We start from the raw sequence: 15,679 nt of genomic DNA, 5'->3' as shown, positions 1-15,679 counted from the left end.
TCTCAATTATAAGAATATAGATATTCTTTCTAATAGCATCATGCTGGGCACTGTAGTATCCAATCCTATAGTGCTTACAAGGCACTTTATTCCACACTAACTCATCTGACCCTCACAATGTTGTTCTCAGTTGGATAGGATGACCCTAACTGTTCAAGTGAGGACTCAGAGTACAAAGGAGGTCGCAGAGTTGGTATATACAGAAACCAAGACACAAACCCAGTTTTCCTGTCTCTAACTCTGCAAATTATTTCTTTGCATCATGCTATTTTAAAAAGTACTAGCACTGCTGAAATTCTTGGACTTTCTTTATAATACACAACCTTAGAAGAGAAAATAAATCATTGCTAAGGAAAGGAACTTTTCTTAGCTCAAAAAACAGCCTCAAGAGGACTGAACCTCTTAGAATGCTCATCTTTGCCCGGATGATCATCAGCCACACTCCAACACATTGATACAGATTTTATGATTTTATAATTTTGGGTTCAGTTGGCAGGACTCACTCTCCCAAAAATAGCTTCAGCCTTAATGGGTAGGATGAACTGCATTACAAAGGCCCTCAACTCCATAAACTTTGACTTCCAGCCAAGTCCTCAAAGGTAACTAAAGAAGAAATGTCAAGAAAGACCAGAGGTTGGTACTGCCTTGTGAACCTCTGAACATCTATTGGAACTTATCAATTTTATAAATATTCACATTCCAAAGTAAGGAACATTTGAGCTTTTAGAGAGATTAGAGAACCCTAAAAACTGCATCTTGCTCAAAAGGTGTCCAGCTTGTCCAGCGGCCGTTGTCCAATCTGATTCCATTTCAATATCATTTCCATATAACCAGCTTGAGGGTGAGGTTCTTGAAAAGTTCTAGACCAGGAGGAGGAAATGAGGGTTTGGTTCCTGGCTGTGCCGCTAACTGACTGCATGAAGTTAAGCAAATTATGTGGCCTATTCCAACCTCATTCTTTTTACAGGTATTTATTGAACACCTACAATGTATCAGACACTGGGAATAGAGCAGTCCACAAGGCAAAGTCCTTGCTCTGAGGGAACTTACCTTCTAGGGAAGATATATGATAAACCAATAAATAAATATATAATAAGGACATGAAAGCAAAAGAGAAAAAAAGTGCTGTGAAAAAGATGCTATTTTGGATCGTTTGGTCTTTTGAGCAGTGAAATAAAATAAATACCTGAGGGAAGAGAGTTCCAGGTGGAGGGGACAGCAGGAAGGCCATGAGGTTGGGGTGCAGCTGCCATCTTCAAGGACCAGGGAGAAGGCCAGTATGGCTGGAGCAGAGGGAGCAACGGGGAGAACGGAAGGCAAGGAGGTGAGTGATAACAGGGGCCCAATCCTGGAGGGTCTTTTAGCTTTGGTAATGACTTTGGATGGGAAGTCAGTGGAGGAATCTCAGCAGATGAGGGTATGAACTGACTTAGGTTCTGTGAGTGTGGCCTTGGCTGCTGTATGAAGGACGGACAGCCATTTCCTCATCTGATAGCAAACTGGTATGGACCAGAGAAATGAAGACTCCCAGTCATGTTTTACTGAACAAATCACTGCCCATCTTGGTTGAAGCCCATCTGGGCCTGAGCTAAATCTTTGATCCCAGAGGCCAAGGCAGCACCTTTCCCCTCCATTAGCCCATGGCTAGTGACCAGGGAGGTACAAAGTCAATCCTAGCTATAGCCCATGGCTAGTGACCCGGGAGGTACAAAGTCAATCCTAGCTATAGCCCATGGCTAGTGACCCGGGAGGTACAAAGTCAATCCTAGCTACAGCACCAGCTCCTGCAGAATCTGCTGGACCCCATAGCCAGGGAGTCTCAAACCAGCGGGATACATCTGAGTGGCTTTCCTGCGATGTACCTTTGGGTGGTTTGAGACTGAAATGACCCTAGTCACTACTTTTCATTTCCATCCTTTCTTCCCTTAAGGTCAACTGGAAAGGCAGCCGGCTGAGAGAACTCGATCTCTGTCCAGCAGAGATTATTTTGTGGACGCTCAAGGTTCTGAGATCTTACTTCCTTTATCTGGGTCACCTGCTTCGTGTGAATTCATCCAAATACATCCGTTTATTTTTAGAGCTGTAAATTATATCTGCATTTTTACTCTCCTTCAGAAATTCAAGCTCAGAGCTTGGGCAGGGGCCCTGTGTTTGAGACAGAGAGATTGGCAAAGCGTCTTGCCTCCCACCTCTTCTGAAGTGAGGCCTCTGCGCCACTGTGTCCCAGCCCTTCAAAAATCCTGAGTCATTTCACTGTTTCTGTTTCTCCCCTTTCCCCAGCAAGGTTCCTGATGCAAAGGAACACCGGAGCGGGGCGATCGCCTCCCTACAGCTGGGCCGGCTACCCCCACCCCTAGGGCTGCTGCGGGCCGGGCGGAAGGTCGGGGCGCCAGAGCCCAGAGAAGAGCAGAAGGCGCGGGGTGGGGGAGTGCGGGGGGGGGCGCCCGGGAGAGCGGGCGGGGCCGCAGTGAGGGTGTGGGCGGGAGGGAATCTGTCCGGTGCCGCAGTGAGTTGGGTGGCGGTGATTTGTTCGCGGGTGCAGGCTGGGAGGCGGGGTTCCTGACTCACTGCGGCACTGGCAGGGCTGGCGACAACGCCTCCCCCGCGCCCCCTGCAATCTGCCACCGAGCCGAGGGGCGCCAGCAAGGCATCCCCTGGGTCAAGGGGCCTCCCGTGGGCTTTCCAAACAGCCTGTGCTCATTTCCGCGGGAGCCCTCGGGGCGCTGTGCTGTGACTGCATTGTCACTGTTTGTTTATTTCTACATCTGCTCTGTTAGAAGATAGACCCGCTTAGGGCAGAGCCTTCTAATCCACCCCCTGATGAATTCGGGCCCTCGCCTTTGGCACAATGCCTGGCGCGTCATCACAACTCGGGTGATCAGTACGGCAGCGAAGGAAGGGGGGTCGGGACTGGAGAGGAGAGGGGGAGGAATTCAGAGGACGGGAGACAAACAAAAATGGAAGGTAACGAGCTTTCATAACTGCAGAAGTGCAAAACAGCTCCCTGTGTGATGTAGGAAGTAAAACCGTACAGAGATGGGACTTGGCTGGCCTGCCCTTCACACACTTTGGACATTAACCCAAAGTTCACACTCCTGCCATGACAGTGATGGTGGACAGGAGGGAAGAAAATGACAAGGAGGAAAGGAAGTGTCTTTTGCTCTTAAAAATGAGAAGGGTCATAAACAATCCATCGGCTGTAAACCACGAGTTGCCCCCAAAGCAAAGCAGGTTAGTGGCTCCTGCCGCCTCATCATAGCCTCAGAACCTACAGAGCCTGGAGGACTCTCAGACAGTATCTAATATCCCATTTTACAGATGAGAAAACTGAGGTTCAGGCAGGAACGCAGACAGGAATCAAGGCTTTGGGTTTGGGGTTTGCAATCCATTACTTTGCCTCCTGCATCCACTGCCTTTCCCTGAGCATTTTCTTCTTCCGGTTTCTCGGAAATTAAAATTGCGAGAGAAGCAACACAGAGTGTTTTTCCCAGGGCCTCGACCTCGGTAAGGGAAGACATGGAATTCCGAGTGTGGAGACCCAGACAGCCTCCGAAACCCTCACGCACCCCTGGACGTTCAGCAGCTGCCAATGCCCGCCTGACAAGTTTCTGGAGCATCTCTGCACACGGAGAGGTGTGTCTCCTGCAGCTCCAAAAACAGATTTTGCCATCTCATCCCCACATTTGCAGTCTCCAGTTGGCTTCTTATGATTGGCCAGAACTTTTCCTCACTGGAGAGATGAGGGGAATCCAGTCCTCCAGCCAGCTGGGAGAAAACACTGCAGTAGCAGAGATAGCAATGGCTCTTCCACCCCATACTGATAGGATATCAGGGAGCCAGGGCTGGGCTCAACAGGCTGAACAATACCAGGGACCCCCAAGGGTCTATACATTTAACCCTGGAGGAAGTGGCCTCTGACCAGGTATCCAACCTTCTGTACCTCTCCTTCTGTAATTGGGGGCATCAGAGTGTATTCTTTGGCTTTCTGGAACAAAAGATTTCTCAAATTTTAATTTCAAAAGTTGCCATCAGGACTGGCAGCTGCGTACACAGGAGGAAGTTGCTAATGTATTTCAGATTGGGGGCAATTAGAGTTTCCCACCTACCCACCCCAAACTCCCAGATCTGCTGCACCACACTGACTCTTGGCCTCCTGTAGAGTTGGAAACTCTACCCTAAGAGATGCACTCCTTCAAACTAACGTGAAAACTAAACTAACAAAACCATAGCACTTCAAGGTATCCCTAGGGTAAGGCTTAATTACCTATTAATATCTCTAACACAGCAATTCTCTTGCTTGGCTATTCACTAGAAGCACTTGGAGAATTTAAAATAACACTGATCCCCAGGCCATACCTCAGACCATACTTCTAGAGGTGTTTTCTAAAAGCTCCCCCAGGTGACTATAACGACAGTAAGACTGAAAACCTCTGCTCTAGTGGGAACTGCTAGTTTACTGGTCAGCATCTGTTCTCCCTTCGATTAACAGCACCTGATGTTCCTTTGGAAACCCCACTCTCTCTTGATCCAGTTGATTGAGTTACACTAATCCCATCACCACTTTCCATTTTACTTTTTCTCGGGGGAATAGCAGGCTACCAGTTTGGCCCCTTTGCATTTTTCCATTCCCCTGAAAAAAGTAATCGGTTCAGGCAGAAGATGTGACACAAGGAAGTCCAATGAAAATCAGTCTGTCAAGACTGGCTGAAACTATTGGGAAGGGAAAGATCTGTTTCTGCTGCAGTTATTTAGGATAAAACATGGGAGCCTTGAGCTCCCAGGAGCCATTTTGTAACCACATGGAGAAAGTCTGCATGTAAACTAAGGCAACACAGAGGAAAAGAGATTATTCATGGAGCGAAAAAGACTGAAATCTAATTAAAACCATTCCTGAAGTCAGATACTTAAGGTAACAGACATTAATTCCCCCTTTTCACCCAAGAAACTTGAACTGAGTTTTCTATGATATGCCACATCATAGCAGAGTTAATCTGTTGCTTTAAAATGCAGAGACTAGAGTTCTAATCTAATATGACAGCAAACAAGCAAGCTTCAACATTCCTGGTGAAAGATTCCAGATATCTAAAGACAAGCGGGTGCTATCCATCTTCAGGGACAGTGGCTCTCAGTGGAGAAGGGTGAGGAAACTGAAGACAGCAATGTTCTACTACATTGGTTTTTGTTTTTTTTTTCCAATTAGTATCAAAAGTCATTGGTAGCTTAGCCTTTGCTAAATATGAAAGATCTTAAGAAGTAAAGAGGTTCCAGGACTAGGTTTTAACAATAACTATAAGAGCTTTTATAATAGCCAATATAGCAATGATGTATAGGAAGTACACAGAAGCACACAATAGACCATCAAGACAATGCATTGGATGTTTCAGATTCCTGTCTTAGTCATGGGAGATTCCCTGGAAAATGTGCCCACTGTCTGAAAGTGCAAGTGAAGCCAAAGTAATTGACTGGCTACATTTTAGATTTGGAAGTTTTTCAGTGAACAATTGCTATGTAACAAGCTGTCCCTACATTTGGTAACTTAAAAAATGATGTGTTTGGATTGTCTTTGTGTAGACCAGGATAGTTTTTCTGAGCTCACCTGGGATCACTCATGCATCTGCAATTGACTTCTGGTCAGCTAAGTGGCTCTGTGTCTGAACTTGGCTGGCTATTGCCTGGGGCAATGGGAGTGACCAGCCCATGTATCTATCATCCTTCAGAGCCTAGCCTGGGCTTATTTACAAGGGGGAGTCAGGGTTCCAAGAGTGAGAGCAAAATTGCACAAGGTCTCTTGAGATTTGGGCTCAGAACTTGCTCACTGTCATCCTGCCACATTCTATTTGTCAAAGTGTGTCAACCTCACTTCTTTTTTTCTTCTCTTTTCTTTCTTTCTTTTTTTTTTTTTTTTTTTTTGAGACAGAGTCTCACTCTGTCACCCAGGCTGGAGTGCAGTGGTGCGATCTCAGCTCACTGCAACCTCCACCTCCAGGGTTCAAGCAATTCTCCTGCCTCAGGCTCCTTGGTAGCTGGAACCACAGGTGTGTGCCACCACATCCAGCTAATTTTTATATTTTTAGTAGAGGTGGGGTTTCACCATGTTGTCCAGGCTGGTCTCAAACTCCTCACCTCAGGTTATCCACCCGCCTTGGCCTCCCAAAGTGCTGGGATTACAGGTATGAGCCACCATGCCCGGCCACAACCCCACTTCTTGATGGAAGGAGCTGCAAAGTCACATTGCAGAGCACCAGTAAGAGCTCAGAGATCATTTAGCCCAATCCTCCCCATTTAACAGATGAGAAACTATAGGCACTAAGCTTACCCAAGTCCCCATCTGATTAAGTAAATTATATAGTATTATGCTGCCTTCCACACTGATACACTGTCCACACTGATGCTTTGTCCACTATATCTCCTTTTTCCAAGTTATTTCCCAGACGATGTAGGTCATGTCCATTATCATAAAATCTCTGCGAAGTGGTTAGGCAGAAATTGCCTAAATTTGCTACCTAACAATGAAAGAAACTGATACTCTTCTTCTCAAAGTCGCCCATCAAATATATAGGAATTCTTTCCCAGGACTGGGCATTGGAGTCACAACAGAAAGCAGGGCAGACATAGATCTTATCTGTACAGAACATAGAGTTTATCATTTAAGTGGTGTCACTGGGACTTGAACCAAGACTGTATGATTCCTCCTCTGGATGCACTTTTTACCCGCAGTGGCTATTATGGTTCCCTGAAGGCTAGTTTGTCTATCAAAGTCAATTGTTTGTATTTGTGATGCGGCAATCCATATTAACCTACAGGGTTCTCAGCCTCCCCTCATCCCCTTCTCTTCTCCTTGTGAATGAGAATGCTCTGTTTGACCACTCAACTTGGTGTGTTCTCCCCTGCCTTTACTGGGTAAGGTCCCAGGCCTTTGTGGTGGTTGACTCTGAATAATGTGTAGATAAAGTTTAGAAGAACCAGGAGGAAAAAAGTAAGAGAATGAGACAGGAGAACCACATAAGATGGGGCAGCAGAAAAAGCTGGGGTGCATAATAGAAAGGAAGGGATTTGTAGAATTAGTAAAACTACAGGCTACATGAAAACTAGAGAGAAGAAAGAATGTCTTAAAATATTGTACCGAGTTATGAATTGGATCTCTTATTTTTCTTCCAGATACAGAAGTGAAGTTTGATCTATTTTTTATTTTTATTACTATCGGCCACTAACTTAATTGGTTTTTAATGTAACACTTTGGCAGGCCTAAACCACATGCAAACTAGGTAGTTATCTGGAGCAAATTTAATTAAGAATCATTATGTCCCCTGGAAGGACAACCAGAGTTTGTGCCTTCTCTAAATACTTGGTCCAAATCAAAACATCAATTATCCTTTTCTTAAGGAAAAAAAAAAAAGTCAACTCCATACTTTATTCCGGTTTCATTGATTTTTCCCTAATGACGTTTTTCTGTTTCAGCATCCTAATTGGGATACCACATCACATTTGTTTGTCATATCTCCCTAACTCCTCTGGGCTGTGGCAGTTTTTCAGACTCTCGTTTTTTGGGGTAACTACAATAGCTTTGAGGAGAGCTAGTCAGGCATTTGGTGAAATGCCTTTCAATTCGATTTTTCTAAATTTTTCTTTTCATGGTTACACTTGAGTTATTGTCTTCCCACAGAGAAAAGACCACAGAGGCAAAATAGCATTTTAAACACATGATATCAAGTGTGCATATCATCAACATGACTTATCACCAATGACGTTAACCTCGACCATCTGGCTAATGTGGTGTTTGCCAACTTCTTCACTGTAAAGTTGCTTCTCTCTCCCTTTCCATCCTGTATTCTTTGGAATCAAGATGCTAATTGTAGTCCACACTTAAGGAGTGGGGAGTTCTGTCTTTAACCATAGTGAAGAATTTTATTTACTGGAATTTCATTTAAAGTTGGAGTGGGAAGGAGGATGATTCTCAGAAGAACAATAGTGTAAAGAACAGAAGAACAATACTGTAAAGTGTAAGGGGTGAGGGAGTTCCCATGCTATAAGCATGATGGGCAGAAATATGCAGAGTAGGGAATGAAGAAATGAGAGGCCACGTGCTGGTGAAAGGAAGGTTTGGAAAAAGAGAGAGAAAATTTAGCAGTTGTTCTCACTGCAAAATTTTGTAAAGAGACACCTAGAGAGGATGCTGTGAATGTTTTCTGAGCAACTCACTGTGAGAAGCCCCTACACTACATCTTTGAGAAAACTTGCCCATTCATCTTCTGGGCACCAGAAACAACACTGCTATCTTGTCCAGGCAAAAACTGTTCCACAAGAGAGTCCTATCATATTTTGGTTGCATCAGCAAACAATAAGTTGGGCTGGGTCTAGATCTGAAATGAAAAGTCTGTAATCCAAAGACCAGATCAAGCATATTGTTTAATTTCTTCAACCTCAAGGAACTTCTAAAATTGCTTATAGTAGCAGATTTTTGCAATGGCATCCATTAGTTGCACAGCAGTTTCCCATTATTTATCTAAACATGCAAGGGGTAGAGTGGCTAATAGTGGGATCTTTGGACCGTCTTGAAGATTGGACTCTTTTGTTAATTTTGTATTCCTCGATTATTGCTTATACATATATTGTACTCCATTGTGACTCATATTTTTTGGTCATTACTTTTTACTTACATATAGCCCATAACTGTTTTTTATGTGTGTTTCTACTGCAGAGAGAAAGATTATTCCCCAACTCAATGCCTGTTAACTGATTGGCTGCTTTATGGTTGCTATTTCCATTCTGCCCATTTGTGTTGAAAGATAAAGCCTCAATAACTTACACTGAGCAGTTTAGCAAGTTGAAAGAAACTAAATGTAGGATCCCTATGTTTCCACAAAGGATATGCAGGCTTCAACTAGAAAGATGACTTCAGTGTTTAGGGAAGAAATAAGCGTATTCTAACAAGAGTTTTGCAGTCAGCAAAACAAGGTATGTGGTAAATAGGTCCTATCTTGGGAACTGCCAGAGCCCAGAGCTCGTGCTGTTGGCCTATCCAAGGAAACCAGTTAAATTAACTGTCTGGAAGGTATCCACAGAGATCCTTGGCTGGGAGGCAGAAGCAGGACATGGAACAGGTGCCCCTTTCCACTATTCCTGGGCACAAAGTCTCATTTCCAGCACATGCTGTGGCAGCAGGAGACACAGTAAATCAACCAAGCTTCATTTCATCTCAGAAGTCCTCTGTGTACTAATAATGCAGGGAGGCTTAGTTCACGAAGGAAAGAAAAAACAAATAAATGCTGATGGTTTCTAGAGCCAGTCCCAGTGATAAGCCTGGAACAGGCAAATATTCTTAGTGATTCAGACAACTACTATTAAACAGAGGCCAGTTTCCAAGTGGCATTGTGTGCCAAACATAGCTTTTATCATTTTTGATGAGATTTTTATGATGCTTGTTATCTACCAATATTATTAATGTTATTAATGACGTAAAAAAGCCATTTAGCATTTGCCACCTGTGTGCCAGAAGGCAGGCCTTCTTTCTTCTTTGGTCTTTGTCCTCACTAGTTTCCTAGGCCATCTTTGCTTTGAGAAGGAGCAAGGTTGTCAGCCTAGACCTTGTCTGAGTTCTTGTCTGAAATATGTTGGTCACCTAAGTGCATAATTCAAAGAAGCCTCCAGCTTGGTAGCTACTGGGCTCCCAGTCCTCCAGTTTGCCTTTTAAGACTGCTGGGAAATCATAGCATTCAGTTAGCTGTTACTCTTGCATTAGAAAAGTAAAATGAAATATTCCACAGGAAAAAAAAAATGTTTTTTTTAACATCAAAATCTTGAGTGGGATTGGATATGAACCTTAGAAGAAGACCATCTCTGTGAAATCCCTGTTTCAAGGACAGAAGCAAAACTATTCTCAGCCAGAAAGAAGCGGTCCTTGGGCCAAATTCAGTGCTACCCCCAGTGGTCTGGATAGCAATGCTCTGTGAGACCAGCAACTTTCAGTCTTGGGAAGAATCCAAATCTCCATCAGATAAAAATGTCTACTCCGGCCCATACCCATATTATCATGGGGTGGACTTGGGTGCCATGTGGACTGTGCAGGCCACATTTGGGTTGGTTAAGTGTCTTAATCTGCCTCTTATATGTCTCTACCCTGTACCCATAGCTAACATGTCCTTAAGTGGGAAGGGAGAGACAGATGATAACTAAATAAAACTACAGTCTGCATCATTTACTCAAGCAAGTCACGTGACCAACCCCAGCTCCGAGGAGTGTGGAAATAGACTCTGCCCCAGACGCTACCTCATAGAAAGAGGAATTATGAGGTCACTTGACAAAATGATACATGAATACAGGGTTGAGCAAAGAATTAGGACAAATGGTGCAATCCATCACAACCAGTTTAACATCATCTCTTTCAGATTAAGTCAGTCTCATTTGGGCAAATTATTAATCATTTCTTATTCAAATGCTCTATAAGAATTGTTATCTCTTCCTTCTCAGTGGATCTCACAAGCTGATCTTTCCTTCTAACACAGTGTTTGGGAACAGGCAGAAGTTTCTGTGCTTACCTACATATTGTTCTCTGCTGGCTCCCAATGACCTCAAGTTCAGATATGCCCTCTCAGGGAAAACTCTAATTTTGCTTCATCTATTGGGTCTTGTGTAATTTATAGTCTGTCTTTGCTGAATTGTCTTTCTTTTGCGGTCTTGGTGTTGAAATTCCTCCTCTGGGACATGGCAAGGATTCCCATCGAATCTTGAGCCTGAGTGACCCACGCTGCAGGCCTCTTCTACAAAATCACCACATTCTTTACTGAGAGTCCCTTGGTGGGGTTACAAGTCAGTTTCCTGGGGCATGCAAGGAAGTGAATTCTCTGTAAAGCATTCTCAGGCTAAGGCAGGTGAAATAAGCTTTCTTGCTATTTAACGCTATCATGTGTTCATTTCTTTTCTTTTTTGATGTCTCCCTATTGGCAAAGGACTCATCTTATGGTCTTTAAATGTTCCTAAGATCTGCTGGTAAAAGTGAGGAATAAGTTTCCTTGTTCTGGCATTCCTCCAAAACTGTCTGGTTATTTCTCCCACTGTATCATCTTGGATGCTTTTGGCTCTAAATAACAGAAACCCTGACTCAAACTGGATTAAACAAGAAAGAACACCATTATAGCACAAAATGAAAAGTCTAGCATTAGGTTTGGTTGATTCAAGGGCTCAGCAGTGTCAGCTGGGACATGGGTTATTTCCACCTCTTCACTATGAAATCCACACTGTTGACTTCATTCCAAAGTTGACTTCTCTGCATAGCCAGAAGCTGGCTGTAAATGGTACAGTAATACCCCCTTATCCAAGAGGGAATTGTTCCAAGACCCCTAGTGGATGCCTAAAACTGCTGATAGTACCAAATGCTATATATACTATCTTTCTTCCTATCCATATATACTATGATAAAGTTTAATTTATAAATTAGGTACCATAAAGATTAACAACCATAAGTAAAATATGGGTTGGTTGAACACATGCACTATAATACAACAACAGTCAATCTGGTAACCGAGAGGGTTCAATGACTAATGTGTGGTAGCATGTACAATGTGGATATGGTGCACAATTTAAAACTTGTGAATTGTTTATTTCTGAAAATGTCCATGGAATAGTTTCAGACTGTGGTTGACCATAGGTAACCAAGATGCAGAAATAAAAATAAAACCATGGAGATGGGGGGACTAACTACTGTATGGAGAGCCTACTTCCTCCATCACCAATGGGAAAGAAAAAAAGAAAAAATTCTCTGTAACCTTATATTTAAAAACTTTTCCTTCATCTTGATTGGGTCATCTCAGAACAAGTAAGAATGGACAGAGGAATACCATGTGCTGATTGACTAAAGCCTGGGTTTCTGAACCAATTGCCATCAAGCGGATTGGGATTACCATAATTTTTGCTGAGACTAAGCCCCACTCCAGTAACTAAAGGTGAGTTCAGTTTCTCTGGTCACTATGGACTGTGTGAGGTAAGATGCACAGCGAACAAAATATTCATTCTATCAATAAGGAGCAGGCAATTATGAAGCTCATTGCTCAAAAATAATCATCTTAAGTGATCATCTAAAACTATCTTTCTAAAGATTTTGTCTATCTACTAGAAGGAACCAGTTCACTCATATCTGACCTCCTGCCCCTCAGTTTCTCTTTCTCCCTCTCTCTTTCAGTGGTGGGAAACTTTCTACTCCTTTCTGTCTCCTTGAAACTTTCCTTTAAATGTAAGCTAAGTTTTTTCTACTCTGCTTTACAATGAAACTGTGTTCAGTCTCCGCACATTGCTCTTAATATGTAAAGAAAGGCTTCACATTTTTAAAAATTTTTTTCTTTGCTGACAAAAGTTAGCTTTCTAAACTTTTGTTTCATTCAACTTTTAAGTTGTGATTCAGTGACACCCCATATTGTCTAGGGACCCCCGCCCTCCCATGAAGATACACATATGCCAGTGACCTAATAAGTAGAGAATGGTAAGGCAGTAAGAAAATCAGGTCAACAGGAAATTCAGAGTACATGAAAAAAATATGGGCTGGGTTAGATGGCTCATGTCTATAATCCCAGTATTTTTAGTGTCTGAGGTAGGAGGATCTCTTGAGCCCAGGAGTTCAAGACCAAGACCAGCCTGGACAACATAACGAGACCCTGTCACTACTGAGAAACAACAACAACAAAAATTTAGCTGGGCGTGGTGGCGAGACCCTATCTCTACTATATATATATATATAGGCACGGTGGTGTGTGTCTATAGTCCTAGCTACTTGGGAGGCTGGGATGGGAGGATCACTTGAGCCTGGGACTTCAAGGAAGGTTGCAGTGAGCCATGATTCTGTCACTGCACTCCAGTCTAGCCAATAGAGTGAGACTCTCTTTCTCTCTCTCTCTCTCTCTCTCTATATATATATATATACATACACACACACACACACACACATATATATATATACACACACACACATATATATATACACACACACTCTTCACACCCGTACCTGGTTTTTCCTCCAGGTACAGAGAATTAGAGCCTTCGAACTCAGACCTTATCAATTCAGTCCCTGTTGCTTAAGATCCAGTTGGCTTCCTTCCTAGCAATTATTATAATTTGTAATTATCTCCTTATTTGCAATTATGCCATTTGTTTGTCTGCTATTTTATTGCCTATTTCCTGCACTAGAATGTAAGCTCTATGAGACTTCAACTATACTGTTCATTCATATTCCTAACATCTAGTTGAGAACCTGGCACGGAACAGGCTTCCAATAGTTATTAGTTAGATGAATGAATGAGTAAATTTTCCCCTTCTAAATTGAATGGTCTTACACAGTTTAGCACTTTCGGGCCCATTATGTTAGCTGACTCTCAGAATGAGGTTACTCTGTCTACCAGATAATAATAATAATAATAGTAAGTATTCAGCATCAGAGATGTTAAGTGACTTGCTTGAAGACACCCAGTAAGTGTGAAATATGAATCTTAAATTCAGATCTTTCTTTCAAGTCCTATATTCTCTCCATTTTTACTTGTCTTAAAGTTCTTCAAGTTTAAGAACCATTTTAACATGGAGAGATGGTAGAAAGCCTTCTCATGTCAAAGTGAATAGGGCGAGCAAAATTAGGGAAGGCAACAGGGAGCATTCTGGGAGAAATCTAGTGGTGCATTCTGGGAGCCCTTTCATGTACTTAGCCTCATCCAATGCCCAGGGAGACGTGAGACTTCCCACAGTCCACAGGGCAAGCTTTTGCCTGCCTGTGTTTGCCTGCAAAAACAACAACTACTGTCTCTAGCAATGCCTAGAACCATGTTTCCTGCAAAATAAGAAAGTATAAATGGAGGACACAGTATTGAAATCACAAGATAAGGAAGATTAAATTAGGCTCTGCCTTCCTGGAATGCTCCCAGAGCTAGAGCTACATGGGAGCAAGGCCAGCTATCAGATCTTAGGGCTTCTCCTTTAGCAGAGGGGAAAATCCCAGGCCCTGAAGGCATTTCAAGCTCAGGAATTGGTGGAAGCAGGTCTGTCAGGAGCCCGGGTAACACTACAAACCAGGAGAGAAGCTGACAGGAGGACAAGCAATGCTGGCATTTTCCTCCCTTGGAAATCCCAGGGACTCTAACACCAGAGATCTGAGGCTGCTCTGATGCTCCAGCAACTATACAACCTCCACCCTGCCTGAACTGCCTCCTACAAATAGGAAACTATAAGATCTGCATTATCTCAGAATAACCATTTGTAGGACTAGAGTCCATCCATCAGCAGTAACTGTTCTTACTCAACCTTGATAAAAGATTTGCAGATGAGTTGGGCTCTGTTTAAGTTTACTAGGCCTGCCACAACAAGGTAATACAAACTGGGTGGCATAAATGTAGTATCACAGTACTGGAGGCTGGTAGTCTGAGATCAATGTGTTCACAGGACCACGTTTTCTGAAATTCTGGGTAGAATCCATCCTTACCTATTCCTCGTTCCTAGGTAGTGGCCATCAATTTTTGGCATTCACAAGCTTGTAGCTGTGCTATGCCAATCTCTGCCTCAGTCATCACATAGCATTCTCCCTGTGGGTCTTTGTCTTCGTGTGATGTTTTCTTCTTCTTATAACAACACCAGTCACATTAGATGAGGGCCCATACTAATGACCTCATCTTAACTTGATTGCACCTGCAAAGGTACTATTCCCAAATTAAGGTCACATTCATAGCTACCAGGGGTTAGAATATCTACATATCTTTTGGGGAACATAATAACCCACGACAGGCTAATACTACTATATTCATTTTTTGGAGGTAGAAACTGAGGCTCAGAGAAACCAAGAGATGTATGTAACATCACTGTGGTGAATCAGTGCCATAGTGGCCCCAATATTTTTCCTGCCTCTCTGGATCTATCTATTGGTAGTACATTTCCCCACAGATGCTGGGCTTGGCCATGTGACTTGCTTCAGCCAATAGGACAGAGCAAGCATGATGCCAGCAGAGGCCTGGGAAGTGCTTGTGCATCAGGATTTCTCCTCTTGCATACTCTGGAACACCGTGACCATCAAGTAAATAAACCTAGGCTAGCCTGTTGAGTGATGCGTGACCATGTGGAGACAGACTCCAATCATTCCCATGTGACCATATGAAATCAGTCAGCACCAGCCAAACCTCCAGCTGACCACAGATGCATGACCAAGCCCCACCAAGATCAGGCAAGCTCAACCTGAATCAGCAGAACCCTTAGCTGATCCATAGATTCATGAACAATTATGAGTGAATGGTTGTTTTGAGCCACAAAATTTGGGAGTGGTTTGTTACACAGAGAAAACTGATACAGTTACATAGGTGTTAAATGGCAGAACTGGAACTTGTATTCACTTTGAGACCTGTTCATACACACAGTTCTGAATCAATGGGATGATGGTTCATAATTTTCCTGTTGGCCAAAACATGAGTTTCCCATGTGTCCACCAGCATCAGGCCAATATACAGAGCTTCTAACTATACTAACTTAAATATTTTTCCTTTCCTTCTTTTTTTCCTCCTTCTCTAAACTATGAATAGAAAGTTATGGGTTTGCCCTTTAATTGTATGCTTTCTGGCTTTGATGAGATTGACCAACATCTATGGTGTTAGCGGTGAAGTAAGCAAGAAAAGGGAGAAAATGAGGGCTCTGTAGTTGAAAGAACAGTCATCTTAGAAACCAG

General features: G+C 43.1%; 2 long non-coding RNA genes across 3 annotated transcripts in view; one reads left to right on the top strand and one right to left on the bottom strand.

Moving 5' to 3' along the window:
- LOC135965602 (uncharacterized) overlaps positions 1-15,679 on the bottom strand; it is a 189,776-nt gene that overhangs the window by 144,332 nt on the left and 29,765 nt on the right. The window lies entirely within an intron of this gene.
- Positions 2,553-15,679, top strand: part of LOC135965603 (uncharacterized) — a 28,697-nt gene continuing 15,570 nt past the window's right edge. The window contains exons 1-2 of the long non-coding RNA XR_010578572.1: positions 2,553-2,964; positions 11,808-11,939. This is a non-coding gene — a long non-coding RNA (uncharacterized lncRNA). The remainder of the gene's footprint in view (positions 2,965-11,807; positions 11,940-15,679) is intronic.

The sequence above is a fragment of the Macaca fascicularis genome, chromosome 10 (assembly GCF_037993035.2).
Source record: "Macaca fascicularis isolate 582-1 chromosome 10, T2T-MFA8v1.1".
NCBI lineage: Eukaryota > Metazoa > Chordata > Mammalia > Primates > Cercopithecidae > Macaca > Macaca fascicularis.
The sequence above is the reverse complement of the archived record's forward strand: the minus strand, read 5'-3'. Positions and strand labels throughout refer to the sequence as shown.